This window comes from Hemiscyllium ocellatum, chromosome 21 (genome assembly GCF_020745735.1).
Source record: "Hemiscyllium ocellatum isolate sHemOce1 chromosome 21, sHemOce1.pat.X.cur, whole genome shotgun sequence".
In the NCBI taxonomy this organism is placed as follows: domain Eukaryota; kingdom Metazoa; phylum Chordata; class Chondrichthyes; order Orectolobiformes; family Hemiscylliidae; genus Hemiscyllium; species Hemiscyllium ocellatum.
This window is the reverse complement of record NC_083421.1, coordinates 57,596,821-57,608,024: the sequence shown is the minus strand read 5'-3', so window position 1 is coordinate 57,608,024 and position 11,204 is coordinate 57,596,821.

Here is an 11,204-nt window from a genome sequence, read left to right as displayed (position 1 = left end):
CACCATTTTTTGCAAAGAAGAGACACGAACACTTCAAGAGAAGTGGAAAGTCGGCTTGGATAAATAATCGTAGAATAATAGACTGGTGACAGTAGAAAATGAGGCTATTCTGCCCTTTACCTTCGTGCTATAATAACGCATCTCAGTAAATCCAGACTCCCATTATTTACCTGCAGCCCTAAGCTCTTCACACATGATGATCCACTTTCCTTTTAGAGTCATACAACATAGATTCATCCATGCTGACCAGATACTGTATCCCAAACTGAATTAGTCCCTTTTGCCTTCATTTGGCCCATGTCCCTCTAAACCTTTCCTCTCCATGTACTTGTCCAAAAGTCTTCTAAAGGTTGTGATTGTACCATCCTCTACTACTTCCTCTAGCAGTTCAGTCCCTCTGTGTGAAAAAGTTTCCCCTCAGGTCCCTTTTAAATCTTTCCCCTCTCTAGTTTTGGACTCTCCTATCTTCAGCGAAAGACCCTGGCTAATCACCTTATGTATACCCCTCATGATTTTATAAATCTCTGCTAGGTCACCCCTCACCAGGGGAAAAAGTCCCAGCCTCTCCAGTCATAGTCAGGATGGAAACAGACCCTTCGGTCCAACCAGCCCATGCTGACCTTAATCCCAAACTAAACTAGTCCCACCTACCTACTCCTGGCCCATACCCCCTCCAAACCTTTCCAATCCATGCATCCATTCAAATGTCTTTTAAACGCTGTAATTGTATCAGTCCCAGCAACATCCTGGTAAATATTCCTACTTTTTGGAAAGTCACCATTGAATATGCCTCCGCTATTCTCTCTGGCAGTACATTAGAGTGGTGCTGATAAAGCACAGCAGGTAGGTCACTCCTTATGAAAGGCTTTTGCCCGAAACATCGATTTTCCTGTTTCTCGGATGCTGCCTGACCTGCTGTGCTTTTCCAGCACCACTCTCATCTTGTCTCTAATCTCCAGCATCTGCGGTACCCACTTCAGCCTCGTACATTCCAAGCCCTAACCAGATCTTGACTTTCTTCTGGGCATGTGGGGCATGGATAGGAAAAACAGACAAAGTCTTTTCCCTGGGGTGGGGGAAGTCCAGACCTACAGGGTGAGAGGGGAATGATATAAAAGAGACCTAAGGGGCAAAGTTTTCATGCAGTGGGTGGTACGGGTATGGAATGAGCAGCCAGAGGAAGTAATGGAGGCTGGTACAATTGCAATATTTAAAAGGCATCTAGATGAGTTTATGAATAGGAAGGGTTTGGAGGGATATGTGCTGGCAGGTGGGACTAGATTGGGTTAGGATATCTGGTCATCATGGATGAGTTAGACTGAAGGGTCTGTTTCCATGCTGTACATAGCTATGACTCTATGACTCTATCTGGGTCAACATTTATTGCCCATCCCTAATTGTCTACATGAATGTAATGGTGAGCTGCCTTCTTGAACCACTCCAGTCCTTGGGGTTTCACACTGCACTGTATGAAAAGAAGTTCCAAGATTCTGAAGCACAGGAATGACAATATATTTCCAAGTTAGGATGATATTTGGCTTGGATTGGAATTTGCAAATGAGAAGTGTTTGAGGACTCTCAGTCTATGCTTGGTGGCATTGAAAAGGAGGAGAAGAGTGATCTGCTTGAAACTGGCAGAATACTGAGAAGCCTGGACAGACTGGATATAGAGAAGATGTTTCCACTAGAAAGAGAGATTAGCAGCCAGAATGAAGGGGTGATTCTTTAGAACAGGTACGAGGAGGAATTTCTTCAGCCAGAGGGTGGTTAATCTTTGGAACCCATTGCTGCAGATGGCTGTGGAGGCCAAGTCATTGAGTTTATTTAAGACTGAGATAGACAGGTTAATTCTTATGAAGGGGATCAAGGGTTACAGGGAGAAGGCAGAAGAATGAAGTTGAGAAATATATTCTGGAGAAGGGTTACACCCGAAACGTTGACTTCTCCACCTCCTGATGCAGCCTGGCTTGCTGTGTTATTCCAGCCTCCTGCCTGTCTACTTTCAATTCCAGCATCTGCACTTTTTTTGTCTCTGATAAAGTGTGGAGCTGCAAAAAGCACAGCAGGTCAAGCAGTATCTGAGGAGCAGGGGAGTCACCACTTCAGATCAGGACCTTTCATCAGGACTGGGGAGGGGGAAGGGGGCTGAGAAATAAATAGAGGGTGGGAGGTGGGGCTGGGTGACAGCTAGGTGGGATGGTGATAGATGGATATAGGTAGGAGGTAATTGTGATTGGTCAGTGGGAAGGATGGAGCAGACAGATAGGAAGGAAGATGGACAGGTTTAGGTCAGGTCAAGGAGGCAGGGTGGACCTGGGATGAGATGGAGGGTGGGAAGATTTGGAAGCTGGTGAATTCTATGTCAAGACCATATGGTTGTAAGATCCTGAGGCGGAAGATGAGATGTTCTTCCTCCAGTTTGTGTGTGGCCTTATTTTGATGGTGGAGGAGGCCCAGGATAGACTTGTCATCAGGGGTTTGGGAGAAAGAGTTGAAGTGACTGACAACTGGAAGATGGGGTTGATTGAAGTGTACGAACCACAGATGTTCCCTGAACCAGTCCCCGAGTTTGCACCCAGTCTCTCCGGTGTGGAGGAGACCACATTGGGAGCAACAGATGCAATAAATCAGGTTCAAGGAAAATGCAGGTGCATTGCTACGTTGTTCCAATGCACCTTGTAGGTGGTCCACACTTCTCACATGTGCATCAGTGGTACATCGAATTAAAATTATATATATTAGATGGAGTGCCAATCAAATGGGTTACATTGTTGTGAATGATGCCAACTTCTTGAGGGTTAATAGAGCTGTACCCATCCAGGCAAGTGGGGAGTATTCCATCACCCTCCAAACTTGTGCCTTGTAGGTGAACAGAGAACATAGAACAGTACAGCACAATACAGACCTTTGGCCCTTGATCTTGTGCTGACCTTTTATCCTACTCTAAGATCAGACTAACCTACATACCCTTCAAGTACCGTGTGCCTATCCAAGAGTTGCTTAAATGTCCCGAATATATCTGACTCTACTACAACTGCTGGCTATGCACCCTGAGCACCCATCACTCCCTGTGTAAAGAACCTCCCTCTGACATCTCTAAACCTTCCTCCAATCACCTTAAAATTTTGCCCCCATGTAATAGGCATTTCCACCCTGGGAAAAAGTCTCTAGCTATCCATTCTATCTATGCCTCTCAATACCCTGCACACTTCTATCAAGTCACCTCTCATCCTTCTTCACTCCAATGAGAAAAGCCCTAGCTCCCTAAACCTTTCTTCATAAGACATGCCCTCCAATCCAGGCGGCATCTTCTCTGCACCCCCTCTGAAGCTTCTACATCTTTCCTATAATGAGGTGACCAGAAGAAGTGTGATCTAACTAGGGCTCTATAGAGCTGCATCATAACCTCATGACTCTTAACCCAATCCCATTGCTAATGAAGGTCAACACACCATATGCCTTCTTTACAACCTATCAACTTAGGTGGCAACTTTAAGGGATCTATGGACATGGACTCCAAGGTCCCTCTGTTCCTCCACACTGCCAAGAATCCTGCCTTTAACTCTGTATTCTGCAATCGAATTCAATCTTCCAAAGTGAATCACCCCACACTTTTCCAGGTTGAACTCCATCTGCCATTTATCAGCACAGTTCGGTATCCTGTGAATGTCCCATTGCAACTTACAACAACCCTCCACACGATCCACAACTCCATCAACCTTCGTATTATCGGCAAACTTACTACCCCACCCTTCCTCTTCCTCATCCAAGTCATTTATAAAGAATACAAAGAACAGAGGTCCCAGAACAGACCCCTGTGGAACACCACTGGTCACCAAGCTCCAGGCTGAATATTTTACATCTACCACCACCCTCTGTCTTCTATTGGGCAGCCAATTCTGTAGCCAGACAGCCAGATTTCCCTGTATCCCATGCTTCCTTACTTAATGAAAGGCCTACGATGGGGAACCTTATCAAACACCTTGCTAAAATCCATGAACACCACATCCACTGCTCTACCTTGTTGGATTTAGGCTCAATCTACAAATTTACTTTCTCCTATGTGTGAGCCCAGTCCTGTGTGCTCTTTAAATAAAGCAATAGGAAAAGATATTTAATCTTACACTTTTAGTTTTATTCTATCAGTAAGTGGATAACGTATACAGAGCTCTGGGTCTTAACCTTTCTGTCCCTGACAAACTACTAAGTAAGTCAGTTCACAAAGACAAAAGACGTATTCCTGCTCCTGACCCAGTCTTTTATACCATACAATCATACCATCACTCAAGTGAAATTGTCTTCTAATTGGCTGTTGCTCTGACTCCATTCCCAGCCTCCTCGCATTCCCAGATGTCCGATCCATGTGACCTTCCCTTTTCTGAGACAAAGGAACACCACGCGGCCTCCGTTCAGGCACGAAACAGCAGACTAGCATACTTTCGGGGCACGAAACGGCCAATCACGTGACTTCCTGGACTCTTCCGGAGCGCGAAACAGGGAGATCACGTGACCGCGCCCGCGTCTCGGAGCATCACGTGATCATCTTCTGCTTACGCATCAGAGGACCACGTGACCTCTGAACGCCGAGGACATGCACACTCACACTCAGAATCCATCCTACCGGTAAGCCTTTTATATATATATTTACAACTCCCCCTTTTGGTCTCATGAAAATGAGACCAACAAACCAGTTTTATGTATCACATTCACTCTCCGACGCATAGTCCTCCCCTTTTGCCAGAGCCATGGTTTCCGCCTCCATCTGTGACATCTGGTAGGGCGGGGGAGCCTTCCCTTCAATCGCTGTAATAATTACCCTGTTCAACAAAGATCTGATACAGTTGATGCAACAACATCCACACAACACGAACACAATGGTCATACCAATGAGGGACATAAACACAGACACAATTAATCCTTTCCATTTCCCTACCCAGGAATCGAAAATGCCTCCTAGAAGGTTGTCAATACCTGAATGTTCATGCATTTCTTCAGACAAGGTTCTTAATCCTTCCAGGGCTCTGGTTACCGAGCTATTAGGTGCTGTATTGTTGGGGATGAACATACAACATTGATCTCCAAACATAGAGCACACTCCCCCCCTTTCTGCCAACAACATATCTAAGGCCATTCTATTTTGTACTGTCATCAATGAGGTCCCTGCCAGTTGTTCAGAGAGTCCCGCCACGGCGTCCCTAGTTCTATTGGCTAGCCTGAGTACATTGTAATGTACATAATTAATTCGATCAACATTTTTATTCGGCGTAATTGGGAATAGAGCAATAATAATTGGGAGATTCTCAAATCCTGTTGTTACCTGGTCTACCAACTTATATTCATCAGGTACGTCGCGGGGAACCCCTATTGCATCTCTATACGTGGTTGAGCCAGAGGTAATGTCAAACAGGTCCCTCCGTATTCGTGCATGCTGATCTATTTCCTGTCGTCTTTCTTCTAAGAGTGTTAAGGGTACCCCTAGCCTGACCATTGCACAGGTTCCAGACCAGTCCAGAGGTAAACTAATCTGTAGTGTTCCATCTCCACAGTACCAAAAATGATCAGCTCTGGCCCAAACCATTGTGCTAGCATTCCGCCAGCCGGTTACATCGATCGTGTTCTGGCACCAGTCAGCGGGGATGTGTCCCATGACTGTATTAGATCTTCGAACAAAACAAGTATAATTGTTGGCCCTTGGGGTAAACACTGGAGGTAATGTGGAGTTCTTGACAGGTGGAAAAATAGCACTTAAGGCGGTACAATTTGGAGGGTCCACCTGCATGGTGAGAGCCATCATGCAGTGAAATCCTACTGGGTCTACATCAGGGAACAATGGGGCTGGGGTGGTAAATAAAGTTGGCCTAGCCGAGGAACACGCGACGCAATCACTCATATTCATTGAGATTGTAGTCGCTGTCATCCAGTCCAGCCATACATTCCTATCCCCATATCCGGTGGCTAATTTAATAATGTCCCTTCTCGTGAGGTTGTTATAATCTACTGTCACTACTCCTGAACTTGATTCGGCCACCTCGCTTGTTGTATTTTCAATCTGTGGCTGGTTCGTAGAAGGGTCCACCAAGGTCACCTTCACTAGTCCCATGGAATCTAGTTCGGAGTTTCTGAATTCATACCTTGTGGTTGGAGGGTTCCCAGGCGGAAGATGAGGCGCTCCTCCTCCAGCCGTCGTGTTGTTGTGTTCTGCCAGTGGAGGAGTCCAAGGACCTGCATGTCCTCGGTGGAGTGGGAGGGAGAGTTAAAGTGTTGAGCCACGGAATTCAGATTTCTCCAGTTTCCTCATTTCCCCTCCCCCCACCTTGTCTCAGTCGGTTCCCTCAACTCAGCACCGCCCTCCTAACCTGCAATCCTCTTCCTGACCTCTCCGCCCCCACCCCACTCCGGCCTATCACCCTCACCTTGACCTCCTTCCACCTATCCCACCTCCATCGCCCCTCCCCCTAGTCCCTCCTCCCTACCTTTTATCTTAGCCTGCTTGGCTCTCTCTCTTATTCCTGATGAAGGGCTTATGCTCGAAACGTCGAATTCTCTATTCCTGAGATGCTGCCTGGCCTGCTGTGCTTTGACCAGCAACACATTTGCAGCCATGGAATCTACTCCTGATTGATCTACACCTATTACAAAACAAAAGCTTCTATCATCAATTCCTCCGTAAAACTGTACCTCTTTGGGACTAGGGTTAGTGTCGAATCTTGTCAGGGTTAACAAGAGTGGATTTTTTAACTCTGAGGAATGATCGAGTTGTCCCTTTGTCAAGCTCACATGGTCTCGAACTTCCCATCTATTATCCAAGGGTGACAACTTCTTAGGTGTCCATTGTTCCCCCAGTCCATGTTAATACATCATCCCACGATGATGTATTAACATGGACTGGGTGATAATCAATGGCGTAGATGCAGAGATATACATCATACCCCCTCCAGCTCCCTATATTTTGGCCACAGTCAATTTACTTGACATAAGTCAAACTGGTATATTGTATCACGCTTTTTATCAGGTCTAAGATGTACCCAGCTCCCTGCCTCCCTGAACATTTGTCCATCTCTTGTCCTGTTGATCTCTTATTCCTGGGACTCTCTACCTCGTCTGTGTGTTTGTCCCTCGCGGTTAATGCCCTTATTAACAATATCATAATATTTATACATAAAATAGTAAAAACTCCCAACCTTAACAGCCTAGGATAATGTGGGCTAGTTACTACAATAAACATGACAGTCGTTACACAAAAATTAAAAGTTTAAGACCCTTCTACTCTTTTTCTGTTCTTATTTGTTCTAGAGTTCTCGTTGGCGGTTCTGTGGCCGCACACTGGCTCCAATGGTACCAAGTGTCTCCTTTCCCTTGTAGTCGAACCGCATGAGATGTCCTTTCCACCACCTTGTAAGGTCCTGTCCACCGTGGCTCCAACCATTTCCGTTTGATCACCTTCAGCAGGACCCACTCTGTGGTGGATGGAGTGATAGGTCCCCCATTTCCGATCCAACCTGTTTAGAGAAAGCTGAGACCAAAGCTGTTAGTTGGTTGTAATAAGGTTTGTACCTTATTGAGACTCCTCCCCCTAACATCTGTATTCCAGCTCCTGGTCCCGGAAACTGCTGTCCTGTTGTTAGCTCGTACGGGGTAAACCCTGGAATAGAGTTTACTGAGCTTCTAATAGACATTAAGGCTAAAGGTAGGGCATCCACCCAGCTTAACTGCGTTTCTGCACACACTTTTCCTATTTTTCCCTTTATGGACTGGTTCATTCTCTCCACTTTTCCCTGTGACTGAGGATGGTACACCGTTCCAAACGCATGTTTCAGTCCTAAAGCTGCTTCTACTTCTTGCAGGTCTTTATTCTTAAAATGTGTGCCATTATCTGATCTGACTTTCTTTGGAACCCCATACGTTGGAATATATTGGTTTATCAAAAATTTGATCACTGTCTTTGCATCTTCCTTTTTCTCAAGTATCACTTCTGGCCAACCAGTGTATGCATCCACTGGTACCAAAAGGTACCTGCATCCGTTTACTCTCTCTACCCTGTCAGTGTAGTCAATCACTCTTTCCTGACCTGGCATTCTTGGGAGAGGAAATTTTCCCTCGTGTGGTTTCGCTGTTGCTTTTACATTATATTCTAAACACGTTTTACATTCTCTGATATAATTTTCACTCATTGCCTGTAGTTCAGCCAATTGGGCTGATTCTTTGCCTGTCACTTTTCCGATCAACACTTCTTCAAATCCCTCACTTGTCTGTCGCACCACTGCCTAGGCTGCTTTAAGTCAATTGGATGTCTGTAACAGCAACCATCTGTGAACAGCACTTCTTCTGGGTCTACTAATGGAATTGCCTGTAAATCTGGCCTAACTTTGGCGTCTCTCTGTGCCCTTTCCTCACACATATGTGGCTCTCCTTCTCCCATCTTATCAGCCATGTTAATTCCTTCATGGGTAAGAATTATAATGTGGTGCACTCAGAATTTTCTCTAACCTGATCTGCCGCAGTGGCGTCATTGTAAAGGCTGTTGAGCTCACATAGGCCGCTATACTATGTGTTGTCAGTACTGTTAGTGAATGGCCCATGCCTATATGTGCTACCTTTTGGAGAATTTTTGCTACCCCTGCTACATGGCGGGTATCTGTCCTCTATTGGGTCAAGGGTAACACTTACATACATCAGCACCTGCCTGCCTCCCCCTTTTTTCTGAAAAAGAACACCATTTATTGTGTGAGCTTTTACAGAAATAGAGGAAAAATGGCTCTTTGTAATCCGGGACCACTAAATCAGCAGCCCGTGTTAGGGCCTGTTTAAGAGATATGAAACTTTCGTCTGCCTCCGTGGTCCACTGCAAATGGGCTGACAAATTTCTCATGCCTTGCTCATTTACCATGGCCCTTAGAGGGAAAGTTAGCTCCCCATATGAGGGAACAAATTGTCTACTGTATCCTGACAACCCAAGAAATGAGAGCATGTCTTTTACAGTGACTGGTTTGGCATGATGCAGAATGGAGGATCTATGGGATGGAGACACACCTGTTCCCTTACTGGAAATAACTCTGCCCAAAAAAGACACCGTTCGTCTGCAGCATTGTAATTTAGCCCGTGAAACTTTGAAACCAACGTTATACAAGAGTAACAACAACGACTTTGTAGCTGCCAAACAAGAAACATGGTCGGGTGCCGCCAAAAGAATGTCATCCACATATTGGATCAATACCACCCCGTCTGGGAGCATCAGATCCTTCAGCTGCTGTCTCAGTACCTGATTAAACACCCCAGGTGACAAAATGAACCCTTGAGGGACCCTTGTATAACAAAGTTGTTGGCCTTTATAGGTGAATGAAAAAATGTCCCTGAAATAATCAGCTAGGGGCAAACAAAAGAACGCGTTAGCCACATCAATGCACGAGAACCACTTATGGTCAGGGCTCAGCACAGACATCGCAGTGTAGGGGTTTGGGACTGGAACTGTTGGAGTAGAAACAACACTGTTGATCCGTCTAAGATCATGCGCCATCCTATATTTGCCTGTATTCTGCTTCTCTACAGGTAAGATAGGAGTGTTCCGGGCTGACTGAGAGGGTTCTAGCACCCCTGCTGCTACCAATCCTTCAATTGTGTCGGCGATGCTGGCTTCAGCCTCTGGTTTGTGTGGGTATTGTCTCTGCCAAATCGGAGTGTGGTCTATTAAATCGAATGTGATTGGTGCGACGTGTTCGCAGTAACCAACGTCCGTCGAACCTGCTGACCACAAGGCACCCAGTAGTGTATCAAGCATCACTGCAGCCTGTGGATAGTCCGTCTTTTCCCTGCCATGAAACCTTTCAATCTGCCTATGTTCCAGCAACACCTTGTCAGTTGTTCTGTGCACAAGTCTATAAGCTTCAACTGAGGGTGAATATTGCAAACCGGGTAACTGAGTCCAAACCCAATCAGTTAGCTCTATCAAGCTTTTGGACATAAGTCCCAGATCATTGGCCTGATATTCAGCATGCACTACCAATGTGAAATGCGGTATAGCTTCTTCAGATATCTCATAGCATTCCAACTGTTCCAGAGTTAGTTCCACAACACCCACCACACCTTCCAGATGTTGATAGAATGCATGCGGATAGATTTTATTGTCATCTGTCGTAATATAGGGTCACATGAAGGGGATCTGCAGGAGGAGCATAGGGATGCAGCATCTAAACCCAGGGTGGCCCTTGGTTATATAAAGACTGTATGCCGTTATTCTGCCCTTCCTCAGGTCCAAGCAGTCCCCAGTATATATCTGCCCACTGCCCTTCTGCCATTGGTGATGTGTCTGGTGATAATATCATTTGGGGTCCAGAGTGAACCATCGCCATCGAACAATTAACAGAATAGCCATTTGGAAAGGTCACTACGAGTTTGTCTAGTTCGCACAGAACCGAGACCCTGCATCACACCAGCAAGTCACGTCCCATTAAATTCACAGGGCATGCAGGTGATGAAATATATTGGTGATAAAAGGTCTGTCCGGCCACTGATGTGATCAGTGGCGATGTCAAAGGCAGATTAGGAGGCTGATTTAAGGGGACATACTGTCCTCGGATAAATCCCTGGTGTCCCTGGGGCCCCCACAGCCAGGGACAATTTTCTTCTCCAATGCCCAGGTTGGCCACATTCAAAACAAGTGTCCGGTGGCTAACCTCTGAATCCTCCATGGCCCCTTCCTCTACCACGCATTCATCCTGAAACACCTCTTGGCCTGCCCCCCTAAAAGGAGGTAGTATGATATCGAATCAGGTGCTGGGTCTAGACTCGGCCGGTGGTTTTGTGGCAATGGCTGCTGCACCATCTGATTAGTTGTCTTTTGGGAGGCCTTCTTTGTCTCATTAACCTTCCGTCTAGCCTCATCAAGCTGTAACTTCAGCAACTGCACTTGTGCTGACTCATTGCTCTGTTTATCTTCATCCTGTTTTGTCCTATAACACTTCATATGATGCATCAAATGTTTTTCCCACTGTTCTGTAGAACACCCTGGGATATCAGGATTACTCTCCATTACCTCTTTTACTTCCTTAGGCATCCCTGCCATAATGGCATTCCTAAATAACGTGGTCTGTAGCTGACCTGACCCTGGATGGCTCCCCGCAGTATCTGTCCACGTGCCTTTACATCTGGCCAAAAAGGCAGGCATCTCCTCGCTCTCCTTCATTGTGAAGGTGAGCGAGTGCATCGCT